At 37.5% G+C, this 21,128-nt stretch overlaps 1 non-coding gene across 1 annotated transcript; it reads left to right on the top strand.

Annotated features, from left to right (window-relative positions):
- Window positions 1–19,916: 19,916 nt before the first annotated feature.
- Window positions 19,917–20,023, top strand: LOC122647466. The gene has a single exon (XR_006330900.1). It is a non-coding gene; the product is annotated as a small nucleolar RNA R71 (small nucleolar RNA).
- The last annotated feature ends 1,105 nt before the right edge of the window (window positions 20,024–21,128 follow it).

The following is a 21,128-nucleotide window of genomic DNA, read 5'->3' on the forward strand; positions in this document are numbered from 1 at the left end:
ATCATTAAATTGGGGATGGGGTGGTTCATTCTGAACAGGAATCTGGTAACATAGACTAGGTTCAGGCTGACTAGGTAATGTACCCATTTCCTCCTCCTGCACCATGGTGATCAGTTGAGAGAGTTGCTTCTCCATGGTATTTTGGCTTGTTGTGAGAAGATCTATGTATTTCTCAAGTTCATTCAGTCTGGCCTCCTCACCCATGTTTTGAAACTCAAGGGGTTGGTGATATGGTTCAAGGAGAGGTGGCCCATTGAGATTTAATGGAGGGTTGGGCATTGGAGGACCAAACTGACCATGATATTGGAAATTGGGTGGTCCAGGTTGGTTATTCCATTGATCCCACAAGAAATCGGGATGATCACTCCACCCCTGATTGTAAGTGCCAAAAGAATTGTATTGAAATTGAGGACTCACATTCTCATTACCATAGCTACCCCCATAAAGATTAGGGCATCCTTCCATAACATGGATTGTCTGGGGAAGTGACCAATCAAAATTTTCCAAAGCCCATAGTTGGGTTGGGGAGCAAAATTGTACTGGGGTGGTGCAAAATTGTTCTCTATCTCACTACTTTTGGCTTCCCTAACCTGTTTAAACATTTTCTCCAAAATCATGGTTGCCTTAGCATAGGTCCATCTTTCCCCCAAAGTCTTATTTGGAAGTGTATCTCCCATAATTCTAAACTAACCACCTATTCCAAATTGAGGTCTCCCATAAAAAAAAGTTTAAAGAAAAATAAAAGACTAGAGAAAAAAAAAATACTAAAAACAAGAGGGAGCCCAAGGTAGATAGTGCATCTATCCCTCAGAAATTGAAACAATGGTTCCAAAGCTGTAAGGTTGCCATATAGGTTGACAGCAAGGGAACCCGTATAGTCTTCAAGAGCCACCTACGGGCGACTCCAAATGGATTCTGATGTAGGATGAAAGACTACTATACGTTTATATTTCCAACGCTCTCACTATGTTGCTTTCCTGTTATCAAGAGTGGTCACCTCCAAAGATAAGTCACATGCCAATCCAAACCACCCAACGAATCAAGGGGCACCAAGATTGGCTGGGTTTGGGCATATGAAAGACTTTAGATTGGGCGCACACTATTTGAAACAGAAGAGAAACAAGAAGAGGTTTTCAAAAACTTTTTTTTTTATTTTTTTTAAAAGAAAGAGGAAAAAGAGGAGACAGAGGAGAAAGAGAAGAAACTAAAGCACTTCGAATTACTTAAAAATCAAAAAAACAAAGTGGTCAATAATCTCCCCGGCAACTGCGCCAAAAACTTGTTTGAGTTTAAAAATTACCGCAAGCGTACGGGTCAATCGTAGCTATGGGTCGAACACGAGGAGATATACGTCACTCTATTTAACTAACTTAAAAGTAATGCAAAGTGAACCAAGTTAAAGTGTTAAATTAAACTAATTAAACTAATGAAAATTAATGCATCCTAACTCATAAGCATCTAACAAAATTAAGGGATTAAATTGGCGTCCTAACACATAAACATCTAACCTATCAAACTAACGTAAATTGGAAGGAATAATAAAAATGCAGCCACACTTCATAATCACATAAAAAGAAATAAGGGAATAAAAGTGCATCCACATACCACAACCATATAAAAAAAATAAAAAAAATAGAGGGAGAAGAAGAAGAAGATAGAGAGAGATAGAGGAGAGGGAGAATGACATTGAGAGTTTAGATAGTAAAACCTGGATGTACTTGCATGAATGTAATTGAAAAGCTTGAATACTTGCATAAACTTACCATGGCCTCCTCTTCTAAATCTTCAAGTCTTGTCATCAACTTAAGAACTTAGACTAGAAGGCTTAAAACCTAAACTAGAATTAAGAAATTACAACCCAATTAAGACTTAAATTGAAATTAAAGCATAAATTAAACCTATTACAACCATTAAATGAAAATCAAAAAGCAAACTAGAACTTAGAAAAGCCAAAAATCACAACTTAGAAGGAGAAGAAGAAAAGAAATTTTACTAAGTGAATGAACTAAAAATTATACTAAAAACTAAATTAAAATTAAACTAGAAACTAACTAAAAACTGAACTAAAAAACTAACTTCTTACAAGCCAAAGGGCAAGGGGTATTTATAGGGGGAAGAGAGGAGAAGAGAGAAGAGGGAAGTGTAGGAGAAATATTCCCTAAGAAAAGAGAATATTCTCTTCTCCTTCCTCTTTTACAATGCCTTGAATCCTAAGAAAAAAGAAAAAAATAGAAAGAAGAAGAAGAGAAGATTGTTTACATAGACCTTCTATTTCTAGAAAAGTAAACTTCCAATTCTAACAAGTGCTTTCTTTTCTTTGTAGATATCTTCTCCAAGCAATAAAATCAAAGCATCTTTGATTTTTCAACTTTCCATAGGTGAGAGAATATCTTTCAAAATAAATCTATCTCAAGTAGAATTCCAGAAGTGCCCTTGAGAAGTTGGAGGAGAGAGAGAGTAAGGGTGATGACTCAGATTCCTTCAAAAATAAATAAAATACCCATTCTATCCTTCAGAAAACGTGAAGCATGGGGTGCTTATATAGGCCTCACCATTGTGTTCCTTGCGAAAAATCACCCAAAATAGACCCAAATTTCGTCCAATTTGGAGTTCGGGAGCCCAAGATATCTCAAGTTGAAGTTGGACTGTCCAGAGCCCTCCAAATGGAATCTTTCGGGTACAAGAAATATAACTTCTAATAATGTCGTTAAGACCCCTAAAATCTGAACTTTCGCTTCACTTTGTCCCCAGCCGACTGTCAATAATTACAAATAAACCCCTATAGACAATTTTCGTGCTTCTTTACAGAAACGGCCGTAACTTCTTCGTTTCAACTCGGAATCAAGTGCCGTTTGAACCGTTACGAAACTGACTCGATGGGCTACGTATCCAAGCCATTAACACCTTTAAACAGGTTAAAAACATTTCCTTAGCATCATCTCCTCCATTTTCACCAGAATTCACCTAAAACCTGAAAAGCACAAGAAAACACCGAGTAACTCTGTCCAATGTGGTAAAATGTATGCTTTATGCCCTAAGATTTCACACATAAATGTGCTCATCATTCACCCAGGCAACACGAAGATGTATAAAGATCTGAAGAATTAGTACTGGTGGGGTGGAATGAAGAAGGATGTAGCTGAACATATGGCAAGGTGCCTTACTTATTAGCAGGTGAAAGCAGATAGGCAGCGACCTCACGGTCTACTACAGTCATTGCCTATTCTGAAATGAAAGTGGGAGAACATTACCATGGACTTCGTTACTAGTCTGCCTCGAACACCTAGGGGTGTTGACATCATCTGGGTCATGGTGGAACGGTTAACCAAAATGGCCCATTTCATTCCTATAAAAGTCACCTGCTCGATGGACAAACTGGCCCGGTTATATGTTGAAAATGTGGTTCGCTTGTATGGAGTCCTTGTTAGCATCATTTTCGATAGAGATCCCAAGTTTACTTCTAAGTTTTGGGGTGGCTTCCAGAAGGCCATGGGCACACTGCTATACTTTAGTATAGTTTTCCACCCTCAGACAGACGAATAGTCGAAAAGGACTATATAGACCTTGAAAGATATGCTTCGAGCATGTGCCATTGACATGTAAGGCAGCTAGGATGAGCACATCTCGCGAACTCGCCGCTCATCGAGTTCGCTTACAATAATAGTTACCAAGCCACAATTGGTATGGCACTGTTCGAGGCTCAGTATAGGAAGAAATGTCGGACGTCATTGTATTGGGACGAAGTTGGTGAACGTCGTATTCTGGGTCCTGAGCTGATCCAGGCAACCTGTGAGAAGGTGGACCTGATTCGGGAGCGAATTAAAGCAGCCCACTCCACGCAGAAAGGTTATGTGGAGCTAAGGTGGAATGACTTAGAGTTTGTCGTCGGCGAAAAGGTTTTCCTCAAGGTGTCACCCACCAAAGGGGTGATGCGTTTCAGCAAGAAGGGTAAACTGAGCCCACGATTTATCAGTCCGTATGAGATTCTGGCTAGAGTCGGGATGGTGGCATATTGGTTGGCTCTCCCTCCATCGTTGGAAGGCATGCAAGATGTATTCCACGTGTCCATGCTGTAGATATATGTTCACAACCCATGTCATATTCTGACACATGAACCATCAGAGTTCGCAACTGATATGTCCTACAAAGAGAAACCCGAGAAGATTTTGGATAGCAAGATTGTTCACCTTCTTAACCATCCTATCTTCTATGTGAAGATAAAGTGGTGTAATCACACAGAAGAAGAAGCATCTTGGGAAGCCAAAGTAGAAATGCGGGCGAAGTACCCCTCTCTTTTCGAGTTACAAGGTACACCAAATTTCGGGGATGAAATTTCTTGTAAGGTTGGGGGAATGTTAGACCCGCACCCAAGATCATATTATAATAATGTTATTCTTAAGCCACGTAGATGGAGCTGGCATCTATGTTGGTGAACTGCTCGTAATGGTGGTCAAGCCAAGTTATAAGGTTATTGACCAGTTCACAGATATGGCGGTTGAGGAAAGATTTCTTAATCGGGATTGGGGGAAATTTGTAGATGAAGAATTCATGGACTACCCTCCAAGCACTAGTCCCAAGAGTGAGGAGTACCAAAGAGAGCATCCAGTGTCCTGTCACATTGACATGATGAGCCTTGGTGAAGTGAATGTCGAAGTAAGGAAACTCTTTGAGATTCTAGAAATCAATCCTTGATGGGGCAAAGGAACTATTCTTGGGTATGTTTTGAACTTGTTTACGCGGCGGTTACTTATTTCCTTTATAACCCTCGAAAGGTGGGCCAAAGCTCGGGGTCTATTGCCTTGGGTTTACCCTATTTTTGTAGGACTGGACCCTGAGTAGGACTCACAGGGGTGATTCTACAATTGCTTTAAGGTCAATATTGGGTAAAGTGCTATGGGACCCACTTGTCCCATATCTCGGATTTCATCGTGGTGTCCCAAACATGGTGGGCCCCACCCTCTTTTTTTTTGTATTTTTGTGTTGGGCCTTTAAGTGTCCTAGGGACCCACTTGAGACCAAAAAATGGGTTTTGGGGTCATTAGGTTAAACCATACATGCCCTTAATTAAAGCCACTATAAATAGGAGTTATGATCATTTAATGGTCATAACTTCTCAAACCTATCTAAATCATGGCAGTAAAGAGAGGAAGGAAAGGAGAGGAAGGAGGAAAGAGAAGGAAGAAATTGGAGGAATTCTAGGGCTCAAGGAGCTCAACCCTAGCTGTCTTGCTGTCTTGGATCAAGTAGATCCTTGAGTCTCTCTCTTTCTTCTTTATTTCTTTTGGGTTTGGGGAAAGAGCTGTTCAGGTTGGGGGTTTTGACCTAGGGTTCCACTTGGAACCCAAGGATGTTTATGGAATTGGTATCCTACCTTCTTGGGGACTTGAAGCTCACCTCTAAGACCTCTCTTCACCTATTATTGGAATCTATTTCTTAGATCTAGGGTTCTTGATGGAGAAACCCTAGATTTGGATCATTTGAAAGGATTTACTCCTTGAACCCTACAACCCCATGATAAGGGTAGGGTATTATGACCCTAGGTAACTTAAAGACATTTTTCCCAAGTCCTGGTGGACTAAAACCCAATCGAAATCAAGTTGGGAAGCTCAAACATTGGGAATTTTGGATTCAGCAGAGAGGCGGACCCAGTGGTGGACTCAGACCAGCAACCACCATAAGAGTCCACCCCTAGTCTGTTTATAGGTGGACCCAGTGGTGGACTCAGACCAGAAACTACCATAAGAGTCCACCCCTAATCTATTTACAGGTGGACCCTGAGGTGGACTCAGGCCTGAAACCACAACAAGAGTCCACCCTTCCCTGTTTGTAGGTGGACCCAGACCAGGATCCACCCAAGAGTCCGGTCTTGGGTTTTTGGAGTATTTTGTTCGGGTTGGACCCAGGCACTATGCCTCTACTCAAGAGTCCACCTGAACTCTGTTATCCTACCTTAAAGCTTAACCTTTGAGACCCCTCCTACCTTACCTAACTTACTTTGTCATGCTTTCTTAGGCAATATTACTTGTACGGTGAGGCTTACATTACGTTGATCGGCTACGAACCCTAATAAACAGATCGTGAACTAATAGGTGAGTGGGGTTGGGAGTTGACTTGATTTTTGGGAGTATTTACATATATTGTGTATGATTTGAATGCCAACTAGCATGCCTCCTTCATAATTGTATATTTATAACTATGATTTATGGATACGATAGTGATGTGAATTGTGTAGTTATGGTGGATCTATTAGAAATGCTTGGTTGGGATACGGTGTCAGATATGCCGACATTGGATTCCTGTGAAGTGTCATTCCTTGTCTGTCATGTGTCGTGTCGTGCTAGTACCCGGGTACTAGATGGTATGGGACGTCAATGTTCATGGAATACCTCTCGATATGATAGCTTCATGTAGTATTACTGCGGTTAGGATTTTTGATCCCCTTGTTATGACTCTTACCAACAGGGGTTTAGGAGTTGGGTAATCGAGGCTCCCTGTGTGCCTGAGGAGTGATTCGAGGCCAGGTTTGGGATGACCATTGGTTATCGGGGTTTGCCTCCAGGTGGCGAGTGGCTTCTACCGGTGCGAGCCCAATTATAACAATTGAGGTCATATTTCGGTGATAAGATAAGTGATCTGCGATGTTACCCGAATTATTGCAGTAGCAAGTACCTAGTAACTTAGATGTGCCTGCTAGGTGGATAATTGGTTAATGATTTCATGCATTATGGACTATATGTTATTGCTTGTGTGTTCCCCATCTCTCGCTGGGCTCAGTGGAGCTTATCCCCTTTGTGTACACCTTTTTAGATACGGCTGCAGATGATGGATTTATGGCAAACTTGGAGGTTCACTCATCTGAGTATGATTTTGTGGGCGTGGAGGAACCAGAGCCGTTGACAAAGGAACACGGCAATGGGTGTCCATGTGATGACTGTGCCTATGGGGCATTTTGATTCAGAGACCTACTTCTGTTTCTTTTGAGTTTATACCATGCATTGTATAAACTATGTTTTGATAGTTATGTAATGGTCATTTGAATTATCACTGGATTACTGTATAATCTAACACTAAGCAGATGAACATTATGTAACTATTACTTAAACACTTTCGCAGTTCTAATTTACCTTGGAAATGTAATATTCCTTTGTTTCCATTTGCTAGTATATTTGTGATGATTATATTAGCTTCTGACTGTGATTTAATACATTGCAAATTAAAATCCTAGTGGTGTGGGGTGACAAGTGTCATCCTAATCACACCCCCTCTTATTGTATTTTATTCCTTTTAGGGATGGGGGCGTGATACCCAGAACACCGACTTTGGTTCTCTTGAACCTCAATCATTGGTGAACCAAAGAATACGTTCACATTATGCAGTGACAAGACCCTCTCAGGTGTTGAGGAAAAGTCCTCATACTTTAACTCCATCATCTATCAAAGATGACACAATTGTTTTGACAAATAAATCGAATTATACTAACTCTTGTTGAAGATGCATAGATAAGAGCATGGCACCAAGTGAGGGGGAGCACTCAATTCAAGAGATTGATGCTCAAAGCAATTTGAACCTTTGTCCTATCTATCAGACAAGTTTTGAAGACAAAGATCAAGACAAGTTAGAGGAACTCACTTTGAAGACATTCATGTAAAGAAGTGAAGTTCAAGACTTGAAGAAGATTGAAGACTTAGAATTGTACTATGTTGTAAAATCATATTTAAAGTCGAAATTGATGTAATACACACACACACATATGCATACATTCATATAGAATGACTTTAGGAGGTTAAAATTAGCCCAATTCATGTGACCAAACTCTTTTAGAAACCCCCAAGTTAGTCTAACAAATGACTTAACTTATTTCAATAGAAATTAGTTGATCCGGCATACTGGATCATAAAATAGCATTACCAGATCAGTTGTGGTCTCAGGAAAATCCTTGTAGTAGCCTTCCAGCATACGTTGAATTATGATCTAGCATATCGGATCAAGATTTGCTTTGTTTTACCCTAAACCGGCATACCGGATCATGATCCAGTAAACTGGATCATGTTATAACCATTGGAAACATGACCGTTGAAATAAAGGCTATTTTAAGAAGTTTGGTGAACCGGCATACTAGATTAGAAACCGGTATATGGGATTATGTCTGTCCAATGAATCCAACCTTAAGACAAATTCCTAATTAGTTTGAGTTGCCTAGCCTATAAATAGGCACTTGTTTAAGCTCTAATTACTACTATTCACTATCATTAAGAGCCTTCATTAAAAGCTCCAATTGCAAAAGCCTCAAGTGAGCATTCAAGCATTCATTCAAGTATACTCTCTCACAAGCTCCTTCACTTCACTTAGCATTAAGCTTCAAGTTAAAAGGTAGCATACACTACTAAGGTTGACGTAACTCCTTCTTTAGTACCCTTTATTTAAATGGTAGTTTGAGTCCTCTTGATCGTAATCAATAGTAGTTGGTTGTGTGAGTCCTCTTGCTCTTAATCAAGATTTGTACAAGTTCTCTTGTTCATTCTCAAGATTGCTTTTATTGGAATTCTCTCTAAGGTAAGAGGAGTGGATGTAGGCAAGTTTTGGCCGAACCGCTATAAATCTCGGTATTATCTTTGTAATTTATTTATCTTATAGTGATAACATTTTTATTTCCGTAAAAGTTTATACTTTCCACTACGTTTACCTTTTCACCCCCCTCTAGCTGAATTCACATTTGATATCAGAGCGGGAACTCAAGACTTTGATTATTCTTAATCTTATTAAGAGTTAAAAGACCATGGGATCCTCTATAAATCGAAAGATTTAAGGATACAATATTACTAGACCACCTTTCTTTGAAGGAGAAAGATTTTCCTATTGGAAAAATCACTTCAAAAACTTTATGAATGCTAATAACATTGATGCTTGGGAGGTCATTGAAAATGGACCGAATGTCATAGACAAACCTAAAGGAAAATGGACAATCACCGCAAAAGCAAAAGTCCAACTTAACTATGTATCAATTAATTATGTTCAATGTGCTTTGGGAGAAAAAAGAATACAATAGAACTTGCATGTTTGACAAACTTGTTGTAACCTATGAAGGTATCTCAAAAGTCAAACAATCCAAAATAGATATTCTTGTAAATGAATATGAACTATTCAAAACGAAAAATGATGAAGATATCTATGCTTTGTTTACTCGTTTTACTAACATTGTGAACAAGTTGAAGGGTTTAGGTAAGATCTATACAAATAGAGAAAATGTAAGAAAGATCTTAAGATCCCTTTCTAAGGAATGGAGACCCAAAATGATGACTATCAAATAATCAAAAGATATTGACAAGTTAAGCCCAAATGAGCTTTTGGGATCACTTCAAACTCACAAAATGGAGTTCAAGCAAAACACTAAGGAAGATGAACTAAAAGAATCTAAGAAGAAGATCGTGGCTTTCAAATCGTGCTACGAAATTAGTGACGATGAAGAAGAACTATCTGATAAGGAGATTGCATCTCTCCAAGGAGTTTTCAAGGTTCCTTAAGAACAAGAGCAAAACCTCTGCAACATGAGGAGATTCTCTAAGGACCAAAAAGGTAAGAACATCTCTAAAGAAAATGTTAATTCCTCTCCAAAAGACATTGTTTGCTTTGAGTGTAGGAAACCAGGACACTACAAGGGAGATTGTCCAAAAATGAAGAAATACAAAAAGGCATACAAAGCGAACATTCATTTGACTCAAGCGATGAAGAAGAGGAAGACGAAGAATCTCAAGAAGAAGAGGAAACCAACCTGGCACTCATGGCTCTTGAAGATAAGAAAAACCAAAATGAGGTAACCCCTACATCTCCATCTCGTAAGGATAAAGATTACTTAGAATTAGAAGAAGCATTTGAGGATCTTTATCAAAGTAGCACGGAATTGACAACCACCAAAAAGAATCTCTTAAAAGAGATCAATTTCCTTAAAGACCAAAACATGACTTTGATTTCTCAAATTAATAACTTGGAGGAAGAAAAAGAAAAGTTGTGTAAAGGCTTAGAATCCTTTACAAATGGTAAGAAGAACCTTGACATTTTATTTGGATCCACATCCAAAGTACCTTTCAACAATGAAGGGTTAGGTTATAATGTGAACAAGAGTTTAAATCAAATCAAAGAACCAAATTCAAGTAAAATAGCAAGTAAGGGGTAAAGAACAAATATTATAATTATTGCAAAAAAAAGGGACATTCTTTGGAAGAATGTTATTCCAAGAAAAAAAGTCCTCAAGTCAAGAACCCCAATCCCAAAGGAAAAACTCAAAGTCCAAAAATCCCTCAAATCGTTGTATGCAATAACTACAACAAAAAGGAACATACAATTTGGAAATGCTATCATATGAATCAAGCATTTTATTATCCTATAAGACCTTATAATGGTCAAAATAGAAGAAATCCTCCAAAGATGCAAAGACCATCTAGAACTCCACCAAAGGTACAAAAATCATCTAAGAACCAATGATTATATAGAGTACCCCAAAACCAAAGACCTTGGAACCCCCAATCATATAAAAATTGGTATGAAAACTAAACAATAAATGAAAATCAAATGGTTTGGAGACCAAGAAGAATATATGATACTAACAGTGATGGACCCAACACACAATGGAGACCAAGATTTTATAAGCATTAATGTTTTGTAGGTGCATAAGAGCAACATGGAATGGTACATCAATAGTGACTGCTCAAAGCACATAACATCCAACCCAAAGCTTTTCTCCGAGCTTAAGAAGCAAAAAGGAGGATGGGTATCGTTTGGAGATTAGAGCAAAGGAAGAATCAGCTCAATCCAATTTGGAGGTACAGTAATCTCTAATATTAGCTTAGTTGATAACCTAAAGTATAATCTACTTAATGTAAGTTAATTATGCAACAATGGATATTTTATGAATTTCAATGTCTCTAAATGTGTGATTAAAGATGTTGATGATAATGTGATTCTTGAAGGATGTAGAACAAATAATGTTTATACTTGTATATTTAGTATAAACTCACATGATGCATGTCTTATATCTGATGATGCTACCTTATGGCATAGAAAATTGGGACATATAAATGTTAAAATAATTAAATCCCTATCCTAAAAGAATTTGGTGAGAAATCTACCAAATTTGAACTTTGATAAGCAACACACTTGTGGTGCATGTCAAATAAGCAAACTTATAAAGGTTTTCCACAAGGCCATAAACTTAGTTGCTACTTCTAGGCCTTTGGAACTCCACCTTGATATATTTGGATCTATCCAAACTACAAGTTTAGGAGGTAAGAAATATACTTTTGTTATAATAGATAATTACTCTAGATTCACTTGCGCACTCTTTCTCAAGCATAAAAATGATGTATTTGAAGAATTTGTATGTCTTTATAAGAGATTATAAAATCAGAAGCGTTATTTGATTACCTCTATCAGAAGTGACCATGGTGATGAATTTGACAATATAGATGAATTTGGAGATTTCTATAGAAAACAAGGTATAATTCATAACTTTTTGGCTCCTAGAACACCACAATCAAATGGTGTGGTTGAAAGAAAAAATAGAATAATCCAAGAAATCACAAGGACAATGCTCAATGAGTATTCTTTGCCAAAGTATCTTTCGGCCAAAGTCGTTTATACGGCATGTTATGTGTTGAACCGAATTTTAATAAGATCTATACTTGTGAAAACTTCTTATGAACTTTTTCATAATAATCTTCCTAAAATTGACTACTTTAAAGTTTTTAGTTGTGTTTGCTTTATTTTAAACACAAAAGATAACTTAGGAAAATTTGAAGAAAATGCCGATGATGATATATTCCTAGGCTACTCCATAAATAGTAGAGCTTATAGAGTATTCAATAAGAGAACTCTAGTTGCGGAAGAGTCTATGAATGTTAAATTTGATGAATCTATAGCCAAGGATAAATATAAAGACTTAGAAGAAGAAGATGAAGATAAAGTACTTGAAATTAGGAAAAAGAGTTGTAAATGTCTCTTTAGAAGAACCAAATGATCATGTACATCAACTTCCAAAAAAAATAAGAACTGTTAAAGATCACTCTCTTGACCTTGTTATTGAAAACTTAGAGAAAGGCATACAAACTAGAAGTAAAATTCAAAATGTTTGTTCAAATGTGGCATTTATCTCTACCATTAAACCTAAAAATATAAAAGAAGCCCTATTGAATAGTAATTGGATAATTGCTATGTAAGAAGAGCTTAATCAATTTGAAAAAAATCAAGTTTGGGACTTAGTGCCAAAACCCATGAATACCAAAATAAATGGAATTAGATGGGTGTTTAGAAACAAACTTAAAGAAGATGAAAATATAGCTAGAAACAAGGCTAGATTGGTTGCTCAAGGCTATAACCAACAAGAAGGTATTGACTTTGATGAAATATATGCACTTATAGCTAGACTTGAATCCATTAGAATGTTACTTGCATTGGCATGTCATAAGAATTTTAAATTATATCAAATGGATGTGAAAATGTATTTTTGAATGGTTTCATTAATGAAGAAGTACGTTTTATTTAACTTCCTGGATTTGAAGATTCTAAGTACCCAAACCATGTCTACAAACACAAGAAGGCTTTGTATGGTTTGAAACAAACCCCAAGAGCCTGGTATGACAGGTTGAGTAAATTTCTTATTGATAATGGTTCTCAATGGATAAGATTGATACAACTTTATTTGTTAAGCATCAGAAAAATGATTTGATTATTGTTCAAATTTATGTTGATGACATTATTTTTTGTTCAACTAATGAATTACTGTGTCATGAATTTAGTAAATTAATGAGTAGTGAGTTTGAAATGAGCCTTATGGGAAACTAAACTTCTTTCTAGGACTTCAAATTAAACAAACTCCAAATGGGATTTTCATTAGTCAAACTAAATATCTTAAGGAGCTCTTGAAGAAATTTGACATCAATGGACAAAAATCCTCTAGTACTCCTATGAGTGTATCAATTAAATTGTCCATAGATGAAGATGGTACTCAAGTTGACTCTACTAAATATAGAGGAATGATAGGTAGTCTATTGTACTTAACGGCTAGTAGACTATACATAATGTTTAGCATCTGTGCTTGTACTAGGTTTCAAGCCAAACCTATGCAATCCCACTTAAGTGCTATCAAAAGAATATTTAAGTACTTGAAAGGGACCCCAAGCATTGGCCTTTGGTATCCAATGAACAATGGCTTTGACCTTATAAGCTTCTCCGATGCTGATTTTGCTAGGTGTCATGTTGATCGGAAAAGTACAAGTGGAACTTATCACTTCCTAGGATTAGTTTGGTCTCGTGGTTTAGTAAGAAGCAAAATTCAGTGGATTTATCTACCATCGAGGCTGGATACATCGTAGCCGGATGGTGTTGTGCACAAGTGTTATGGATGAGGCAAACTCTCCAAGATTATGGAATCAAGTTTGACACTTCCTCTATCTAGTGTGATAATACAATGCTATTAATCTCAGCAAGAACCCGATTTTACACTCTAGGGCTAAGCATATTGATATTCGTCATCACTTCTTACGTGATACAGTTCAAAGAGGTGAAATCCGATTGTTGGAGTAGAAATGATATACCAGATTAAGTTTTTTGACCATTTTCTAGCCATTTAAGCATCAAATTAAGCCTATAAAACCCCCTCTTTTTGTCATTTTCTACAATACTTTTCACTCTACTCTCACTCCCAACCCTAAGAACAAATTCAAAGCTATATTTCTCTTTTTTCTCTTTCTCTCAATCCTCTCTCTCTCAATATGAGTCGAAGAGGCAAGGAATCTATGGTTGAAGGAGAGCAACCATCTAAAAGATGAAGAAGGGGAGGAATATCAATTTCTATTAGAGGTGGCTCCTCAAGGAAACCTTATTCGGCAGGTAAAGACTGACTTTTTTTGCACTCCCGAATGTCGTGCAAATTGGCCTCTCTACCTTGCACGAAAAATTGAAGAAAGAGGCAAAGTAGATGTCTTCTCCTTCAATAGCCTTCGCCTTGACTCGAGATTTAAGGACATTGGATAGGACTCTCTTCTTGAACTTTCGGAGCCTTGCTATCCTAATTTAGTAAAGTATTTTCATGCCAATTGTTTGCAAGAAATAATAACCGCAAGCGTACGGATCAATCGTAGCTACGGGTCAAACTCAGGAAAATGTATGCCACTCTATTTCACTCACTTTAAAACAATGCAAAGTGAACCAAATTGATTAAAAGGTTGAATTAAACTAATGATAATTAAATTAATGTGTCCTAACTCACAAACATCTATCGAAAATCCGCATCTAGGGAATTGAATTGGCATGAATTGATTGGCGTCCTAACACATAAGTATCTAACTTATCAAACTAACGCGGATTAGAAGGAATAAATCACAGCCACAAACCACAACCACTTAAAAAAAAACACAAGAAAAAAAAAATAAACATAAGAGATTAGAGAGGTGAACCTAAAGGTGCTTGAATCGAACTGAAATTGTTTACTTCTCACACTTGAAATGGCGCTACCAAATTTGAAATTAAAACAAAATTAACTAAATTAAGATCCTAACATGATGATAATAGTGAATTAAAAAAAAATAAGAATCCTAAAAGCATGATTGAACTAGAGAGATAGAGAATGAGTATAAACTAAAAATAATGGAGAATTAAAATTCCTAATAGAGTGGAGGGATTAATGGAGATGAGAATACTAATAAAATAAAAATAATAGAAGAAGAAAGAGGTAGAGGATAAGAAGAAGAAATTAGAAACTAGAAGAACTAAGAGGTTAAGAAGAAGAAGAACATAAAAATAAAAATAAGAAATTGATACTCCCTTCTACCCAAGTTGAATTGCATGAACTAATTAATCCTTGCATGAATATAATTTGATGAAGCTTGAACACTTAATTAATCCTTGCATTGCTTCCTCTTTCAAGTCTTCTAAATCTTTTCACTAGAATTTAGAAGCCTAGACTAGAAAGCTTTAAAACTAAACTAGAATTAAAATTATTACAACCATATTGAAGACATAAAATTAAAGTATTAATCAAAAGCATTACAATCATGAAATTAAAAGCATGAAATCAAACTAGAACTTAGAAAGCCAAAAACTAGATGAAGAAAAGAAGAAATTTCACTAATAATTTGAACTAATTTACAATAGAGAACCATGGGGTATTTATAGGAAAGGAGAGGAGAAGGGAGAAGAGGGAAGAGGTAGGAGAAATATTCCCTAAGAGAAGAGAATATTCTATTCTCTCCTTCCTCCTTTACATTACTTGAATCCCAAGAAAAAAAAAGAAAAATAGAAACTAAGAGAGATAAGAATCCTAGCTACATAAACCTTCAATTTTTTAAAAAGTAATATTCTAATTCTACTCTTGTGCTTCATTTTCCTTGTAGGAGTCTGCTCCAAGCAATGAGATCAAGGTATCTTTGACTTTTCAATCTTCCAAGGATAAGAGCATCTTTTTAAAAAGAAATCTATCTATAGTAAAATTCTAAAAGTGCCCTTGAAAAGTTGGAGGAGAGAGAAAGTGATGACTAGGCTTCCACTCAACAAATAATATAATACCAAATCTGTTTTTCAAAAAAAGTGGAGCATGGGATGCTTATATAGGCCTCACTGTTGTATTTCTTACGAAAAATCACCCAAAATAGACCCAAATTTCGTCCAATTTGGAGTTTGGGAGCCCAAGATATCTCAAGTTGAAGTTGGACTGCTCCAGAGCCTTCCAAATGGAATCTTTCGGCCAACAAAAAAGGTAACTTCTAATAATTGTACTAAAGCCCCTCGAATCCGAACTTTTGCTTTACTTTGTCCCCAATTGATTTTCAATAATTACAAATAAATCCCTATATGCCATTTTTGTGCATCGTTATGGAAACGATCGTAACTTCTTCGTTTCAACTTGAAATCAAGTGTTGTTTGAAGCGTTGCGAAGCTTACTCGATGGACTATGCATCCATATTATTAACACCTCAAAATTATGCTAAAGGGCCCACTATAATCACGTTCAAATTTGATTAATTAGCGTGATTCTTTTAGTGCTCAATCCAAACTTGATTTTCTCGACTCCTGGACGCTTTCGACTACTGCCAAACACCACTAAATAGCTTAAAAATGGCTCCTTAGCATCATTTGCTCCATTTTCACAAGAATTCACCTAAAACCTAAAAACACAAACAAAAACCTCGAGTAGCTCCTTGCCAAGTATAAAAATGCATGCTTTATGGCCCTAAGATTTCACACATAAATGTACTCATCAGATTCCCCCACACTTGAACGTTACTTGTCCTCAAGTAAACAAAAAAAAAAAAAAAATAATCTAGAATGCAAAAAATCCTAACTCACTTTCGTAGGAATCACGGTTGCACTTAGCATGTGCAATAAGCCTTTGGACCCTTAGTAGACGAGTTTTGTCTCGTGGGTGTTTGCAGTGAATATACACCCAAAATTCAATAAGAAAGAATGCTGAAAAGTTTAATCATGGCATAAGTGGGAAAGTGCACATAATTCCAAAAAATGCTCAACTAAAGATCAAGGAGCCAAAAGTTCCCCCACACTTGAATTTTATCACCCCATATCAATTCAAGTAACCAGCATGCATCAAGGTCAAGGGATCTCCTCATATTTTCTGAACACTACTCACCTTCAAGTATACCCCCCCTATAGCATCGATGGAACCAAAGACTTAGGCTTTGAGTATTTTTTACCATACTTTCTTTTCAGGCATTAAGGCAGGATCTTTTCTTTCACAACAGTAAACTCTATTCCTGCTCCACTACTGTTCTCTGAATGACATGGTGGAGCATAGACCAGACACCCAAATACTTAGTAGCTTCGCTTTTTGCATATATCTATAAAGACTTTGAGACATTGATACAAGAGTTTTTTTTTAGTTTCCTTCCAAGGAATTTCGATCAAGTCACCCTGCTTCCTGAGGCAACAGTGCCTTGTCTAGTCCCAAGGATTCCACTTTCCTTTCTTGTTTCTTTTTTTTTTCTTTTTGTTTCACTTTCATGCCTTACCTTGCCACAAACAAATTGGTCTCAACTACTAGCCAAAAGATCAAAGGGTCTATAAAACACATAGAGGAATCTAGCCATCACACGAAATAGTGCTCATATTTACCAACTCAATCCCTCTCACCGGATACATACCATTACCGTCCTTGAAAAGGGATTTTTTTATTATTTCGCATGCTAGGGCACCTAATTCCCTCTCTCCCTCGCTTTGCACTCAAAGAAACATATGTACAAAACCAAACTACCGCTACAATCAAAATTCACAAAATTTACCAATTAAGTCCAACACCCCCCCCACACTTAATTCATGCAGTGTCCTCAATGCATGCAGAAAAAAAAAAATAAGGACAAGGGAGGGGATGAAGGGGGCTTACCAGATATAATCAATAAGAGGATAATATAGAGTCATGAGCTCTACAAAAAGTACTAGGGGCAGCAATAGCAATCTCAATCTATGGCCGATAAATGTAGAAAGAGCTTCAGAACCAGAAAATACTCGACCATGAATATTAGTAAAGTGAGAAATGATATGGAAGTTAAGCACAAATGATAAATACCTAATAGGAAAATCTGTCCTCATGGGACAGTAAAAAATGAAAGCATTAAAACTCAGGCTATAAATCCTTCCATTCTCTCCCAAGGTCAATACAGAATACATGTCATTATCGCAAAAATCAACCAAGAATGGATCGCACTAAGCATCAAAAGGATCATGAATATCAGTAACCTCATCAAGATAATCATAAAAAATAGGAGGTTTACTCAAATCAATCCTAGCAATAAAACTATTCGCCCCTTGCATAACCTGGTTTTTCAAATAAGGATCACGATAATATGCTTGAAAAGCATTATGACTAACATTGTCCTCCTCAATAAAATCATCAAACCTAGGAGGTTTGGACCAATCAACATACGGGTCAATCATGGGGGAATCAAATATGAAGGGTTTAGGAATGGTGGTGGATAGGGGTCCAAGGGACTCCAATGGTGGTTGGATGTTCCATACCTCAGATAAGGTGGTATCATCAATATCTCCCAATTCCTCCATACAGTCCTAAAATCCTGAATCAAAATAAAAAAAGAAAGTCTCATCATCTGGGAATTCTTGAAGCACATGTTCTTCATCTATATCAAGCTGTCTACTCAACCTGAACACATTAAAATTCACAGAGGTATTTCCAAAAGATAATTTCATGAGACCATTTCTACAATTGATTAAAGTATTACTGGTAGCAAGGAAAGGTCTACCCGAAATAATTAGGATTTGGTCTTTAAAATTGGCAGTTGGCTGGGTATCTAAGATAATAAAATCCACAGAAAAGATAAATGCCTCAACCTTTAATAGGACATCCTCAATCATCCCCTTAGGAACTTTAACCGACCTATATGCAAGTTGGAGAGTAATTTTGATCGATTTCAGCTCTCCCAATCCCAACTGTTGGTAGACATGATAAGACAATAAGTTCACACTTGCACCAAGGTCCAATAAGGCATGATAAATAGTGGTGTTGCCTATAATGCAAGAGATGGTGGGGCTTCCAAGGTCCTTATGTTTGGCTGCTACCGGCTGTGCGATAAGAGAACTGATGTTCGCAACCAAGAATTCCTTTTTGGGCATATTGGTAGTTCACTTTTGGGTGCATAAGTCTTTGAGGACTCTAGCATAAGTGGGGACCTAGGCTATGGCATCCAGTAAAGAAATATTCACCTGAACCTGCTTAAGAACATCCAATATTTTCTCCACAGAAGGAGACTTCTTGCTAACCTATCTATTTTGGAATGGGGCAGGTATGGTATAAACTCTCTCAGGGGTAGTCCTTTTCACTTCCTTAATAGAATCATCTTTGGTTTCCTCAACCAAATCATCTGGAATATCTTCAGATTCATCAGACGAACCAGGAACAGAAGGCACTACAACGACCTCTTCAAAAGGGGGAGAGACAACAAGAGTATGAGATGGTAAAGACTGAGGTGTACTAACCTGTTGATACTCACGGCCATTCCTTAAAGCATATACATCATTTACCTGGCTGGAGGGCCCTTGATGCTGTTGCCTTTGCACAACATTGAGTGGAGGAGCTTGGGTACCTTGCTGAATACGAACCTAATGCCTAGGATTTGGCTCAGGTTGGCTAGGTAACTTTCCTGTTTCCCTCTCATGCAGGATTGTGACAAGCTGAGTGAGTTGTTTCTCCATAAGGGCTATCTTGTTCTCCATCTCACTCATTCTTATTGCCTCTCCTATATTGATAAACCTTGGGGGTGGCTGATAAGGAGCAAGGAGAGATGGCCTAGCAGAATTAATAGAAGGTCCTAGATGAGGACGGAGGGGGAAGGGGTGAGGAGACATACCTTGGCTTTGTGGTGCATAGTTGGGCCTTTGGAGACCAAGTTGGCCTTGATGGTGAAAGTTGGAAGGGTCTGCTTGGTTCCCTTGAGTCCAGGAGAAATTGGGGTGATTTCTCCATCCTGAGTTGTAAGTGTTGCTATATGGATTGTTTTGGTAGAGGACACTTACATTCTCAGTGTTGGAATAACTGACAAAGGTGTTGGGGCATTCCTCCAAAAGATGTCTAGGGTTATGACACCAACTGCATATTGACACATGGTTGACCTGGTTAACTGGCATAGGCCCTTTAGGCATTAGGGATTCCAACCTTTTAATGAGGCTGTCAAGTTTGGCCTCTTTGGCTGGAATACCCTCAATGAAATACCCCTTAGTGGTCCTTTCAGCCTCTTGAGAAGATTCCCACCCCCTTGTCTTTTCAGCCAAGTTGGTCAAGAATGTCTAAGCCTCATTCTCATCAAAAAAAAAAGGTAAAGCTTACAGGACAAATAGATTCTAAAAGCTGCTTGATCTGAAAGTCTATGCCTTCATAAATGATTTGGCAAAGCTGCCACAAATCAATACCATGGTGAGGGCATTCTAAAAGGAGGTCCTTGAATCTCTCCATGAATTTAGAAAAGGACTCCTATGGTTTCTGCCTGAACTGGAGGATATCACTCTTGAGCTTATTGGTCTTGTGAAGAGGGAAAATTTTTCTCAAGAAAACAATGGTGAATTCATCCCATATATTAATGGAATTTGTTGGCAGTCCATAAAGCCACTTCTTGGCTTGGTCCTTCAGGGTAAAGTATATAAACCTCAACCTCACTGCATCATTAGTTAAATTTTGAACCTTAATTAGAACATAGACCTCCTCAAATTCTCTAAGGAAAAGATATGCATCCTCACTAGCCATCCCATGGAAGTGGGGTAGCATACTAATGAAATGGGTCTTGAGTTCATAGTTGTTCCCTGTAGCAGTAGGCAGATTGATGCAAGAGGGTTGTGCAGCCCTAGCAGGGTAAAACCTATCTTTAAGGGTCTTGGGTTGTTAGTCTCCCATGGTCAAAGGTGGAGAAGGTGGTATTTAATAAGACGGTTAGATGAATCACGAGTCTACGCTATAGCCACCTAAACAGATATGAGGTCTCCTTTAGAAAAATTAAAGAAAAATAAAAAACTAGAAAAAATCACCAAAAACAAGAGTACTCACTGTGTGGCTTCCCTGTTATCAAAGTTGGTCACTTCCAGAGATAAGTCACATGCCAATCCACCCAACCAAGTCAAGATGTAGCATCATAGGTAACTTAATCCTATGAGGGACACCAAAAGAGGTTGGGTTTGAGCATAAGGAGGACTTTAGATTGGGCGCACAATCTTTGAAACAGAAGAGAGACAAGATGAGGTTTTCAAAAACTATTTTTTTTTTTTCAGAAAAAGAAGAGAAGGGAAGAAACAAAAACACTTCGAACTACTTAAAAATCAAAAAAATGAAGTGGACAATAATCTCCTTGGCAATGGCGCCAAAAACTTATTTGCAAGAAATAATAATCGCAAGAGTACGGATCAGTCATAGCTACGGGTCGAACTCAAGGAGATGTACGCCACTCTATTTCATTCACTCTAAAGCAATGCAAAGTGAACCAAATTGATTAAAAGGTTGAATTAAACTAATGATAATTAAATTAACGTATCCTAACTCACAAGCATCTATCGAAAGTCCGCATCTAGGGAATTGAACTGGCATGAATTGATTGGCGTCCTAACACATAAGCATCTAACCTATCAAACTA

This window comes from Telopea speciosissima, unplaced genomic scaffold (genome assembly GCF_018873765.1).
Source record: "Telopea speciosissima isolate NSW1024214 ecotype Mountain lineage unplaced genomic scaffold, Tspe_v1 Tspe_v1.0053, whole genome shotgun sequence".
NCBI lineage: Eukaryota > Viridiplantae > Streptophyta > Magnoliopsida > Proteales > Proteaceae > Telopea > Telopea speciosissima.